This window comes from Oncorhynchus masou, chromosome 18 (genome assembly GCF_036934945.1).
Source record: "Oncorhynchus masou masou isolate Uvic2021 chromosome 18, UVic_Omas_1.1, whole genome shotgun sequence".
NCBI lineage: Eukaryota > Metazoa > Chordata > Actinopteri > Salmoniformes > Salmonidae > Oncorhynchus > Oncorhynchus masou.
This window is the reverse complement of record NC_088229.1, coordinates 17,590,750-17,604,981: the sequence shown is the minus strand read 5'-3', so window position 1 is coordinate 17,604,981 and position 14,232 is coordinate 17,590,750. Positions and strand designations below refer to the sequence as shown.

Genomic DNA, 14,232 nt, shown 5'->3' with positions numbered 1-14,232 from the left:
AGCATTAGACACCTAACCACATAGCTAACGTTAGCCACAACAAATTGGATTTTGTACATATCATACGTTTTGAGAAATTTGAACATATTGTACATTTAGCAAATTTGGAACATATCATACAAATTGTAATCCTAATTCATAAGATAGTGTACCGACCCTGGGTTTATAAGCGAGGATATCAACTCTGCCGCTTGAGCATGCTTTTGCAGCACAGTCGATAGCACGCTGGACAGGCTAGAAGGTCGAGGGTTTGAGACCTGCTCACTGCTGTTTCATTACAATACCATACAAAATGGATGATGGACATCCACAATTTAACATATACCATATGAAATGTAACATATTATGTTAATTGGAGTATATCAGAGTGCCACAGCAGTCTAAGGCACTGCATCTCAGTGCAAGAGGCTTCACTATGGAACCTGGTTCGAATCCAGGCTGTATCACATCTGGCCGTGATTGGGAGTCCCATAGGGCAGTGCACAATTGGCCCAGGTCGTCGGGTTTGGTCGGAGTAGGCCGTCATTGTAAATAAGAATTTGTTCTTAACCTTAACTGCTAGTTTTTTTATTATTCACCGATTTACTTACAGAATAATACGAAATGATCTGAGACCACGTTGAAAGTTGTGAACGTCACACTATGTCAACTATTGTATCCAATGAGGAGCATTTAGAGGCTATACCCAATTCTTCACACGACGCGGAATCATGACGCAGATGACTGGAGGAGAGAAGCAATATCAACGTCTATTTTCAGATACGAAATGTGAACAACTTTTAAGCGTTTAAAACTATAAACCCGTTCGTTGACTAGAATACGTTACATTTGGTAAGTATATTTACTTAATTATTGACCTGTTTTATGTCTGCGAAGATTTTTCGTCGGTGGAAAGGATATATACAGTTGTGATTGGACAGTATGCATGTCTGATATAAAATAATAACTGAGTTCTGCATGTTATTCTCTTTGTTTCTACCAGACATTTCTGCTCGTGTTTCTACTTAGACACACCCATCAATACATCATATTTTTCCTTGTTGATGATTAACAGAGTCTAAATAAGAATAGACCTACTGTACTGACAGACAAAAAAAAAGATTCATGGTATTTACGATAATGTAGCTATGTTGACTTTTTTCATTATCATAAGTTCAAACGATTACAGTGCTAATGGGCACAACTATGTTTTACAGTGGATTTGGGTTGGTGGACTAGAACGTAAACAATGAAATGAAAGCAGTATGTTTGTTGAAGGTACATACAGTTAGTTGTAGATATATGTCCCTAACTATGGACGTTGTTCTTATCCATCGGTGTTATGGAAAAGTACATTCAAGTTATACGTTGGTGTTAGCAAAGACAATGTGCCCTTCTGTCAGCATACCAGGCTTTGTCCTCCACCTCCAACGGTGTTACTCTTATCTAAGTAGCCCCACATGCAGGGATTAAACTGTCCCTCTTCTCTCCAGATGGAATGTGACCAGTGGTTGACTAGCCTGCCTTTTTATGGCCAAACCAGGCTGCATGATTTCAGCTATGGAGAACCCAGAGCTTTAGCTCACTCCACTCACTTGGTTCTCATGGTCCCTGGTATGCAGGCCCTGTAGCAGCTGTGTTGTCATGGACATTTATTTGCCTACCAGGTGCAGTATTAGCCTGGTCCCAGATTTGTGATGTTTTGCCTAATAATTTTTTTATTTTATTTATTTTTTACTTATTTAACTAGGCAAGTCAGTTAAGAACATATTCTTATTTTCAATGACAGCTTAGGAACAGTGGGTTAACTGCCTTGGGGCAAGGGATTCTTGTCAGCTCAGGGATTTGATCTTGCAACCTTTTGGTTACAAGTCCAACGCTCTAATCGCCAGGCTACCTGCCGACCATAAGCGTTGGCAAAAGAGATAGTGATGCACCGATATGACCTTTTTGGCAGATACCGATATCCAATATTTTCCTTGTAAAAAAACCTGATAGTGATAACCGATATTTAACATTTTAGTGGCCTTTTAAGCATTATAGTACAGTTAAATAGTTAACACACACACATGGATGCAGCTGTCTAAGGCGCTGCATCTCAGTGCAAGAGGTGTCACTAGTCCCTGGTTCGAATCCAGGCTGTATCACACCAGGCCGTGATTGGGAGGCCCATAGGGCGGCGCACAATTGGCCCAGCGTCGTTCGGGTTTGGCCGGGGTAGACTGTCATTATAAATAAGAATTTGTTCTTAACTGACTTGCCTAGTTAAATAAAGGTTACACACACGCACCACACTGACCAGAAAGTTATTTTGTTGGCATTTACCAGAGGTGGGACAAAGTCATTGTTTTACAAGTCACAATTCTTGGCACTCAAATCTCAAGTCAAGACCGTCAAGTATCAAGTCAAGTCTCAAATTCTAAACTTTGAGTTTCGAGTCCTAAACAAGTCATTCTAATACCATTCTATATTTTTAACAAGAGTAATAGTTAGTATATTACATTTACGCAAATCATGAATGCTTTTAAAAATATCTATATATTTACTACTTTCCAAAGAAACATATTTCCATATCCCCCCTCCCCCCCAGTAGTGATCGATGATCGCTATGGGGCACAATCAGGCGATGTAGGCTTGTACACAATAGCCCAACCTTAACACACACACACTCTCTCTCTGTGTGGTTACATTAGGCTAGTGTATGTCAATGGTTTTAGGAATGGTAGTAACATTAGGCAGGATTTAGGGTACCAACTGCCTAGCCAATTGTAGCTCAATCTTGGGTGCAATGATCACGTTCCCGCACTGACTGACTCTGTGGAGTCATTGATTTAATGTTACGTTAGCCTACATGATACACTAGTAAAGTAATACAAAATATATAGCTGTCGGCTATATTAGCCATGACTTACCGTTCTTTGTGCAGCTTCAAATGTAGAACAAAGTTGGAAATTGTGCGCATGTTTTGCAAGTTGCAATCCATTTTGTGTTGATACAGAGTCGTCTTTATATCCGAAAATAATAATTTTGGGTATCATCTTTCCATGGGCTCCATCTGAATTCACCTGCCGACATTCCTCTGCACTGCCACTGCGAACTTTTTCTCAGTTGGCACAATTTGATTGGCTGCTGTCTGATTCAAACTGTAATCTGTTAAATGAAGAGTTGATGTGCTGCACACTTTTTTTAATAGCATCATTTTTAATATTTGGACTTGGGGAGGTTATCAAGTCAGGTCGAGTCATCAAGTCATAAGCCTCAAGTCCAAGTCAAGTCAAGTCAAGTGACTCGAGTCCACACCTCTGGCATTTAGTATGTCCCCATTACCAGTAAAACATAATCAAAACCTATTTCTTTCACTTACTTGCTGTGAAGTTTCGTTGTTCATTTGTTCAGTCGTTTCATTCTCAACCAGGATTTCTATGGAACGCTGTTTGGGTCTTTGCGTGTCAAAAAGATAGTGTCAAATAACACTATTTGCCGTGTCAAATAAGCTTGTTGACCAATCAGGACTTGAATATGACTTCACCTCACATAATAATTTAATGTGTTCATACATTTTTTTATGTAGTTACAATCACTCGTATTTCACTCGTATTTCATGTGTCACAACGATTCATCGATACGTATGCTATGGTGCTGGTAAAGTTGTCTCGCGCATCTACAGTACTGGTCATAAAAAAGCTATAGTTAACTCATGGATGCAAACAATGTTCTTCCCCAAAAACATAGCAAAACGACATAATCTGTTTCAGTAGCTATAGTTAGCGAGCTAACTATATAGCTAGTCGTCATCATCTAAAATAACCCTTATTTATAAGACAGGACCCATCTATGTGAAGCTAGCCACAATAAGGATTAGCTACAATAGTGGACTTTGCATTTAGCCTTCAAAAGAAAAGTATGTAATTGACAGTGATGCAAATTAATACAAATAATATAATTATACCATAATTGAATAGACCATGCGAAACGAGGTTAGAATGTTGTTATATAAAATTAACAAAAGACAATTTGTTCATTGACAAAAATCTGTTGAAATCCAACTGGATATACTTCAGAATTGCATCGGGGGCATACTTATTTCACTGTACAGCCTTACCTATGGATTGTGGATCATTGACATGGGGTATCAGTCTATTCAGTGACACCCAGAGAACATTAGCGTCGTAGCTCTTATTGCAGGAATCTGAAACAACTGTGAATTGAGACACATTTATTGTCAACCGATGTGTATTGAACACTATTCCAGAGGAAAAACAATGCTGCGTGGATGTTTTGGAGTCTGATAGCTCTGAGGAGGACATTGGGAAAAACTATTTTGGGTATTGAGTAGACTGATACCACATTTCATTGATCTCCAATCCTTAGGTAAAGTTGTACAGTGCAATATGAATGTCAGTACACACAATCGGCTGACTGGGGAGGTGATTTCACAGTCACAATCCCGCGATAAGAGCTACAGCGCTAATATTTTCATAAACTCTTCACAGTTGTGTTCTGTGGGTGTCGCCGAGTAGACTGATACCCCATTTCATTGCTTCACATTCCAACCTCGTCTAACATTATCTAGTCTAAATATGGCACGATTCCACCAAATGTTACCTTCTGCATCGCTTTCAAATAGGTACTTTTATTTTGAAGGCAATCTGCAAATTCCACTATTGTGCCTAGTCCTTATTGTGGCTAGCTTCACAACACAAAACTCGGTCACATCGAGCCTCACGAACCAGATGAAGGTAGCTGGCTGCTTATAACGTTAGCTTTGGGCAACAGGGTTAAGTAGCTGGCTAGCTATTTATTTTCATGAACTGAAGTTCAATTTCAATAGGCGAACAACACGTGGCTACCTAGCTAATACCTACTCACAAGGATTCCTAAATCATTGCTACAAATAATGAAAATAACTGCAGTTTATGCTGGTCATTGTTTTTATACTGGTTGTATTGGTGCTAGCTAGGTACCCAGAAGTTGAGGATGAACAAATAATGTTTTACTACCAACGCGGTATTGTAAACACATCGTTCCTGGCCGGTGTTTGCTTGTGTGCAGACGTTTTTGTACAACCTTGACAGTGCTACTGATAGTAGTGGTGGCGCTTGGCTTGCACGTGCAAATTCAGAACATACAACATTCTATAACAGAACTGTGTAATTGACGTGTGAAATGAAAAACGTATTTAACGGGTTAAATAGTGTTATTTGATGCGTCAAATTGACATGCAAAGACCCAAATGGCGTTCCATAGTATGTATGTCGTGAAGCTAATAGCAGTGACGCTATTACTGTGTTACTGGGTAACTCCAGTAAGGCAACATCTGAGAAATAGTACACTTGGTAATGTATAGCCGTGCTCGACCAGTCGGTGAAAGCCAACATCACCCACTACAGAGAACGGTTGATTGTCAAGAGCAATGAATTCCATTATCTTGGCATTAATGTATTTCGACCTTTGAGTTGTCTCACTAAAATGTTCTTACTCTTTCAAATGACTGCTCGACATGTTGACTGCTCGACTTGTTGACTGCTCGATCCACACTGCTCGACATGTTGACTGCTCGACTTGTTGACTGCTCGATCCACACAGCAGACATTGTGGGCTAGGTTAGGAATGCTGTGTTGCACGTGTAGCGCAACATTTTACTTGGCGTCATTACATCATGTACCTACGTTATATAGGTATGCACGTCAGCTTAGACATCGTTTTGCACATCGGCATTAAACTTGACATCAGGCTTTTTAGAATGCATCCTGGGTTTTTAATCAGTGTTCTTTCTTTTTAATGGGTCTTTGTGTCTGTGGAAGCTCAGTTTGAGTGGTGACTAGGCACTTTATGGAGCCATGGGTTTGGTTTTGAACCGAGAGTAAATTAGATAAATGGTGTTGCTAAGTTGGTGTTTACCATGTCCTATCAGCAGGGGTCAACAGATGTTGTTGTTTTGGCTGAATAGTCTAGTAGAAGGACCTGCTCTAAGCAAAACGGTTCCGTCTGGTTTTGATTTTCTCCATCCATGTACACAGAATAGGCTTAGCTTCCAAATAAACATTCCATAGCTGGATTTGAGAACTTTCTGAAACCACACTTAATAGCATAATTCATATTTTGGCTGTAGGCTACACATTCATGAAGAACAATCTAGCCTTCTTCTCTGGGAGCTTTTCATATCATTTGAGGACTTAAAAACGTTTTGTTTACATTTACATCCTGTAGCTTCAGCCGTATCATAAAAAACAACCTAAAGAAGACTTTCAGGCTGAAAGTGAGGCCTTGATCTGTTATCCTCTTGAGAAGCCAAGTGGTGACATTTTCCTTACTGTCAACCCTACATTCATTTATGTCAAATAGTGTATTTAGAAGGAAATTATACCTAGCAACTCATATATTACCATTATTTCCAAGCTTAGCTCATCATCAGCCATTCCTCATTTCCACCCAAGACTGCTGTAAATAGTCCAGAAACTTGTTAGATCATGACTGGCTGTTTATTAAGATTTATGACTGACCATGTTAGCCCTATCTTAAGGGGTTTCTCCAAGGAGGCCATACTCCCTAACTATAGGGCATGAGTCAAGTTCCTAGTTCCTGGGCCAGTTACACAGGCAACTACTGTAATGAAATGTGGTGAGGGTAGTGGCATGCATCAGTCTGCACTCTAATATACAGTGCCTTGCGAAAGTATTCGGCCCCCTTGAACTTTGCGACCTTTTGCCACATTTCAGGCTTCAAACATAAAGATATACAACTGTATTTTTTTGTGAAGAATCAACAACAAGTGGGACACAATCATGAAGTGGAAAGACATTTATTGGATATTTCAAACTTTTTTAACAAATCAAAAACTGAAAGATTGGGCGTGCAAAATTATTCAGCCCCCTTTAAGTTAATACTTTGTAGCGCCACCTTTTGCTGCGATTACAGCTGTAAGTCGCTTGGGGTATGTCTCTATCAGTTTTGCACATCGAGAGACTGAAATTTCTTCCCATTCCTCCTTGCAAAACAGCTCGAGCTCAGTGAGGTTGGATGGAGAGCATTTGTGAACAGCAGTTTTCAGTTCTTTCCACAGATTCTGGATTGGATTCAGGTCTGGATTTTGACTTGGCCATTCTAACACCTGGATATGTTTATTTTTGAACCATTCCATTGTAGATTTTGCTTTATGTTTTGGATCATTGTCTTGTTGGAAGACAAATCTCCGTCCCAGTCTTAGGTCTTTTGCAGACTCCATCAGGTTTTCTTCCAGAATGGTCCTGTATTTGGCTCCATCCATCTTCCCATCAATTTTAACCATCTTCCCTGTCCCTGCTGAAGAAAAGCAGGCCCAAACCATGATGCTGCCACCACCATGTTTAACAGTGGGGATGGTGTGTTCAGGTTGATGAGCTGTGTTGCTTTTACGCCAAACATAACGTTTTGCATTGTTGTCAAAAAGTTAAATTTTGGTTTCATCTGACCAGAGCACCTTCTTCCACATGTTTGGTGTGTCTCCCAGGTGGTTTGTGGCAAACTTTAAACAACACTTTTTATGGATATCTTTAAGAAATGGCTTTCTTCTTGCCACTCTTCCATAAAGGCCAGATTTGTGCAATATACGACTGATGTTGTCCTATGGACAGAGTCTCCCACCTCAGCTGTAGATCTCTGCAGTTCATCCAGAGTGATCATGGGCCTCTTGGCTGCATCTCTGATCAGTCTTCTCCTTGTATGAGCTGAAAGTTTAGAGGGACGGCCAGGTCTTGGTAGATTTGCAGTGGTCTGATACTCCTTCCATTTCAATATTATCGCTTGCACAGTGCTCCTTGGGATGTTTAAAGCTTGGGAAATCTTTTTGTATCCAAATCCAGCTTTAAACTTCTTCACAACAGTATCTCGGACCTGCCTGGTGTGTTCCTTGTTCTTCATGATGCTCTCTGCGCTTTTAACGGACCTCTGAGACTATCACAGTGCAGGTGCATTTATACGGAGACTTGATTACATACAGGTGGATTGTATTTACCATCATTAGTCATTTAGGTCAACATTGGATCATTCAGAGATCCTCACTGAACTTCTGGAGAGTTTGCTGCACTGAAAGTAAAGGGGCTGAATAATTTTGCATGCCCAATTTTTCAGTTTTTGATTTGTTAAAAAAGTTTGAAATATCCAATAAATGTCGTTCCACTTCATGATTGTGTCCCACTTGTTGTTGATTCTTCACAAAAAAAATAAAGTTTTATATCTTTATGTTTGAAGCCTGAAATGTGGCAAAAGGTCGCAAAGTTCAAGGGGGCCGAATACTTTCGCAAGGCACTGTACATAATATGCTTTCTGTTGGTGGGTAAGTTCTAGTCACATGGTGCCTGATGGTCACACTACTCTCTGTATTCCTCTCCAGTTTGTCCACCCAACTCTGCTCTCTCTCTCCCTCTGAGTGAGGCAATCACTTTCTCTCTGCTATTTTAGGTTGGTAAACACACGACCCATAAGTTGCTCAATACCCCTCTCGGGTCTTTGGGAATCACTTACCTACTCTTTATGTTGTGACCCACTGATCTAGTTCTAACAAATATGTTAGTTTTTTGACATTTGTTGTCATCTACAGTTACAGAGTAGGGTATCATACTGACTTGCACACAAGACGTGGGCAAGAAGGACTAGTAGTGTGGATTGATATTATCCAATTTAATTTACAACCAGAAAGGCACTACAGTAGTTAGTTTCTATAATAATAATGTACCATATGAATTAACACATAAACTTATGTAGAATTGATCAACCAGAACATTCTGCAAGGAAATGCAATAATCCCTTTTAACCTGACAATCACTTACCCAGGAGTAGAGAACAGCTGAAGTTAAACTCCAGAGCAGGTTTCAGGCCTGCTTCTGTAGAGTAACCTTTAGGGCAGGGTTTCCCAACTGGCGGCCTGCGAACAAATTTGCCCGCAGGTGGTTTATTTGGCCCCCCAAGTTACAGTGCATTTGGAAAGTATTCAGACCCCTTGACTATTTCAACATTTTGTTACGTTACAGCCTTATTATAAAATTGATGAAATTTTTTCATCAATCTACACACAATACCCCATAATGACAAAGCAAAAAAACATTTTTTAGAAATGTTTGGAAATGTATAATTAAAAAAAGAACTGCAAATATCAGACCTTTTACTCAGTACTTTGTTGATGCACCTTAGGAAGCAATTACAGCCTGTATGATCCCTACCTGCCCTAAGCTCTCTCCTGACCCCTTACACGAAGTCTGAATTTGTCCTGCTAGGTGACCTAAAGCGGGACATGCTCAAACCACCTGACAGGTCCTAAAGCAATGTGACTCCCTAAAGCTTTCTCAGATTATTACCAGTCCCACAAGGTATAACTCCAAACACCCAGAATAGGCTCCTCTCCTCAATGTTATCCTCACAAATAATCCTGATAGGTATCAGTCTGGTGTTTTCTGTAATGACCTTAGTGATAACTGTTTTACAGCCTGTGTTTGTAATGGCTGCTCAGTGAAACGAACTGTCCTGATTTGTCATTAACGCTTGCTAAAAAAACTTTAATGAGCAAGCCTTCCTTCATGAACTGGCCTCTGCAAAATGGTATAGAATCAGCTTGATCCCCTCTGTCGAAGACGCTTGGACCTTCTTTTTTTATATCTTCAGTGGTATTGTTAAGAAACACACCCCCATAAAGAAATGAGAAATAAAAACAGGTTCAGCCCCTTCGACCATGATCTTGCAGAGTTACTCCAGCTCAAGAATTGCATTTGGCGAAATGCTCGGCCCACGCATACTCAGGCTGATTGGCTCGTGTTCAGGGAAATGAGAAAGAAGTGCACTCAGGCTATCCGGAAGGCCAAAGTTAGTTACTTTAAGGAGAAGTTATCTCTGTGGGTCTAATCCCAAGAAGTTCTGGAAAACGGTTAATGACCTGGAGAACAAACCCTCCTCTTCACAGCTGCCCATGTCACTTAATGTTGAGGATGTGGTTGTTACTGACAAGAAGCACATGGCTGAGCTCTTTAACCTCTCTAGGGTAGGTGAGACGTGAACGTCCCACCAGGCCAGCATCTGGTGAAACTGCAGAGAGCTAGTGCGGGTTTGGATGCGGGTTGGATGCGCGCTGTGTTAAGAAGCAGTGCGGCTTGGTTGGGTTGTGTATTGGAGGACGCATGACTTTCAACCTTTGTCTCTCCCGAGCCCGTACGGGAGTTGTAGCGATGAGACAAGATAGTAGCTACTAAAAACAATTGGATACCACGAAATGGGGGAGAAAACGGGGTAAAAAAAATAGAATAATATATATATATATATATATATATAAAAACTTGACCCCAAAAAACTTCTGGGTCAAATGGTTTAGACCCATTTTTCTTTAAGGTTGCTGCCCCTATCATCGCCACGCTCTCCAACCTTTTTATCCTGTCTCTCCTTTCATGTGGAGGTTCCCATTGCTTTGTCCTCTATTTAAAAGGGGGAGGTCAAGCTGATCTTAACTGTTGCCCATTTCTATTTTGGCCTGTTTATCAAAAGTGTTGGGAAAAACTTGTCAATAATCAACTGACTGGCTTTCTTGATGTCTATAGTATTCTCTAGGGTATGCAACCTGGTTTCCGCTCAGGTTATGGATGTGTCACTGCAACAAATGTCCTCAATGATGCCACCATTGCCCTTGATACTAAGCAATATTGTGCTGTTATCTTCATTGACTTGGACCGAAGCTTTTGATACTGTAGACCATTCCATTCTTGTGGGTCGGCTAAGTTTTGGTGTCTCTGAGGGGTATTTGGCCTGGTTTGCTAAGTACCTCTCTCAAAGAGTGCAGTGCATAAAGCCAGCAAATCTGCTGTCTCAGGCACTGCCTGCCACCAAGGGAGTACCCCAAGGCTCGATCCTAGGCCCCAAGCTCTTCTCAATTTACATCAATGACATAGCTCAGGCAGTAGGAAGCTCTCTCATCCATTTATATGCAGATGATAGTCTTATACTCAGCTGGCCCCTCCCTGGATTTGATGTTAAATGCTCTACAACAAAGCTTTCTTAGTGTCCAACAATCTTTCTCTACCCTTAACCTTGTTCTGAACATCTCCAAAACAAAGGTCATGTGGTTTGGTAAGAAGAATGCCCCTCTCCCTACAGGTGTGATTACTACTTCTGAGGGTTTAAAGCTTGAGGTACTTGGGAGTATGGCTAGATGGTACATTGTCCTTCTCTCAACACATATCAAAGCTGAAGGCTAAAGTTAAATCTAGACTTGGTTTCCTCTATCGTAATCACTCCTCTTTTACCCCAGCTGCCAAACTAACCCTGATTCAGATGACCATACTACCCATGCTAGATTATGGAGACGTTATTTATAGATCGGCAGGTAAGGGTACTCTCGAGCGGCTATCAGATTTGCCACCAATGCTCCTTATAGGTTACATCACTGCACTCTATACTCCTCTGTAAACTGGTCATCTCTGTATACCCGTCGCAAGACCCACTGGTTAATGCTTATTTATAAATCCCTCTTAGGCTTCACTCCCCCCTATCTGAGATATCTACTGCAGCCCTCATCCCCCACATACAACACCCGTTCTGCCAGTCACATTCTGTTAAAGGTCCCCAAAGCACATATATCCCTGGGTCGCTCCTCTTTTCAGTGCACTGCAGCTAGCGACTGGAACGAGCTGCAACAACACACTCAAACTGGATTTTTTTTCTCAATCTCTTCATTCAAAGACTCAATCATGGACACACTTACTGACAGTTGTGGTTGCTTTGTGTGATGTATTGTTGTCTCTACCTTCTTGCCTTTTGTGCTGTTGTCTGTGCACAATAATGTTTGTACCATGTTTTGTGTTTCTACCATGTTGTGTTGCTACCATGTTGTTTATTTTAGTTATTTTTATTTCACCTTTATTTAACCAGGTAGGCCAGTTGAGAACAAGTTCTCATTTACAATTGCGACCTGGCCAAGAAAAAAAAGCAAAGCAGTGCGACAAAAACAACAACAGAGTTACACATAAACAAACATACAGTCAATAACAATAAAAAAAAAAATATGTACAGTGTGTGCAAATGTAGAAGAGTAGGGGGGTAGGCAATAAATAGGCCCTAGAAGCAAAAATAATTACAATTTAGCATTGATACTGGAGTGATAGATGTGCAGATGATGAATGTGGAAGTAGAGATACTGGGGTGCAAAAGAGCAAGAGGGTAAGTGATAATATGGGGATGAGGTCGTTGGGTGTGCTATTTACAGATTGGCTGTGTGCAGGTAAAATGATCGGTAAGCTGCTCTGACAGCTGATGATTAAAGTTAGGGAGGGAGATATAAGACTCCAGCTTCAGTGATTTTTGCATTTCGTTCCAGTCATTGGCAGCATGGAAGAAAAGGCGGCCAAAGGAAGTGTTGGCTTTGGAGATGACCAGTACAATATACCTGCTGGAGTGCGTGCTACGGGTGGGTGTTGCTATGGTGACCAGTGAGCTGAGTTAAGGCGGGGCTTTACCGAGCAAAGACTTATAGTTGAGGAAAACTCGCCTCCCTGCGGACCTGGCATCCTTTCACTCCCTCCTCTCTACATTTTCCTCCTCTGTCTCTGCTGCTAAAGCCACTTTCTACCACTCTAAATTCCAAGCATCTGCCTCTAACCCTAGGAAGCTCTTTGCCACCTTCTCCTCCCTCCTGAATCCTCCTCCCCCTCCCCCCCCCTCCTCCCTCTCTGCAGATGACTTCGTCAACCATTTTGAAAAGAAGGTCGACGACATCCGATCCTCGTTTGCTAAGTCAAACGACACCGCTGGTTCTGCTCACACTGCCCTACCCTGTGCTCTGACCTCTTTCTCCCCTCTCTCTCCAGATGAAATCTCGCTTCTTGTGACAGCCGGCCGCCCAACAACCTGCCCGCTTGACCCTATCCCCTCCTCTCTTCTCCAGACCATTTCCGGAGACCTTCTCCCTTACCTCACCTCGCTCATCAACTCATCCCTGACCGCTGGCTACGTCCCTTCCGTCTTCAAGAGAGCGAGAGTTGCACCCCTTCTGAAAAAACCTACACTCGATCCCTCTGATGTCAACAACTACAGACCAGTATCCCTTCTTTCTTTTCTCTCCAAAACTCTTGAACGTGCCGTCCTTGGCCAGCTCTCCCGCTATCTCTCTCAGAATGACCTTCTTGATCCAAATCAGTCAGGTTTCAAGACTAGTCATTCAACTGAGACTGCTCTTCTCTGTATCACGGAGGCGCTCCGCACTGCTAAAGCTAACTCTCTCTCCTCTACTCTCATCCTTCTAGACCTATCGGCTGCATTCGATACTGTGAACCATCAGATCCTCCTCTCCACCCTCTCCGAGTTGGGCATCTCCGGCGCGGCCCACGCTTGGATTGCGTCCTACCTGACAGGTCGCTCCTACCAGGTGGCGTGGCGAGAATCTGTCTCCTCGCCACACGCTCTCACCACTGGTGTCCCCCAGGGCTCTGTTCTAGGCCCTCTCCTATTCTCGCTATACACCAAGTCACTTGGCTCTGTCATAACCTCACATGGTCTCTCCTATCATTGCTATGCAGACGACACACAATTAATCTTCTCCTTTCCCCCTTCTGATGACCAGGTGGCGAATCGCATCTCTGCATGTCTGGCAGACATATCAGTGTGGATGACGGATCACCACCTCAAGCTGAACCTCGGCAAGACGGAGCTGCTCTTCCTCCCGGGGAAGGACTGCCCGTTCCATGATCTCGCCATCACGGTTGACAACTCCATTGTGTCCTCCTCCCAGAGCGCTAAGAACCTTGGCGTGATCCTGGACAACACCCTGTCGTTCTCAACTAACATCAAGGCGGTGGCCCGTTCCTGTAGGTTCATGCTCTACAACATCCGCAGAGTACGACCCTGCCTCACACAGGAAGCGGCGCAGGTCCTAATCCAGGCACTTGTCATCTCCCGTCTGGATTACTGCAACTCGCTGTTGGCTGGGCTCCCTGCCTGTGCCATTAAACCCCTACAACTCATCCAGAACGCCGCAGCCCGTCTGGTGTTCAACCTTCCCAAGTTCTCTCACGTCACCCCGCTCCTCCGCTCTCTCCACTGGCTTCCAGTTGAAGCTCGCATCCGCTACAAGACCATGGTGCTTGCCTACAGAGCTGTGAGGGGAACGGCACCGCAGTACCTCCAGGCTCTGATCAGGCCCTACACCCAAACAAGGGCACTGCGTTCATCCACCTCTGGCCTGCTCGCCTCCCTACCACTGAGGAAGTACAGTTCCCGCTCAGCCCAGTCAAAACTGTTCGC

At 42.6% G+C, this 14,232-nt stretch overlaps 1 protein-coding gene across 1 annotated transcript in view; it reads left to right on the top strand.

The window, feature by feature from the left end:
- The first annotated feature begins 710 nt into the window (after window positions 1-710).
- LOC135504116 (kelch-like protein 21) overlaps window positions 711-14,232 on the top strand; it is a 29,504-nt gene continuing 15,982 nt past the window's right edge. The window contains exon 1 of the mRNA XM_064922414.1: window positions 711-831. The gene's annotated coding sequence lies outside the window, so the exon portion shown is untranslated. The remainder of the gene's footprint in view (window positions 832-14,232) is intronic.